Below are 284 nucleotides of genomic sequence, written 5' to 3' on the forward strand. Positions count from 1 at the left end.
CAGCTTTATTTATACTATTATTAACTAAACAAAAAAATTAGAAAAAAAATACTACAACATATGAAATAATTGTTAAAAACATCACAAACAAGAAAAACACAAAAAATATTTAATAGGGACAAATATGTGCAAATCATGGAAACTTATCATAGAAAAACAAAAAAAAATATATATATATATATATATATAATTAAGGATATATACAACATGTAGAAAAGAAAAACAAGAAAATCAAATAGGGATTTTTTGAAAAAAGAAGGGGACATTTGGCCTCAAATGTGGAG

The sequence above is a fragment of the Musca autumnalis genome, unplaced genomic scaffold (assembly GCF_047663935.1).
Source record: "Musca autumnalis isolate F117 unplaced genomic scaffold, ASM4766393v1 scaffold_5, whole genome shotgun sequence".
NCBI lineage: Eukaryota > Metazoa > Arthropoda > Insecta > Diptera > Muscidae > Musca > Musca autumnalis.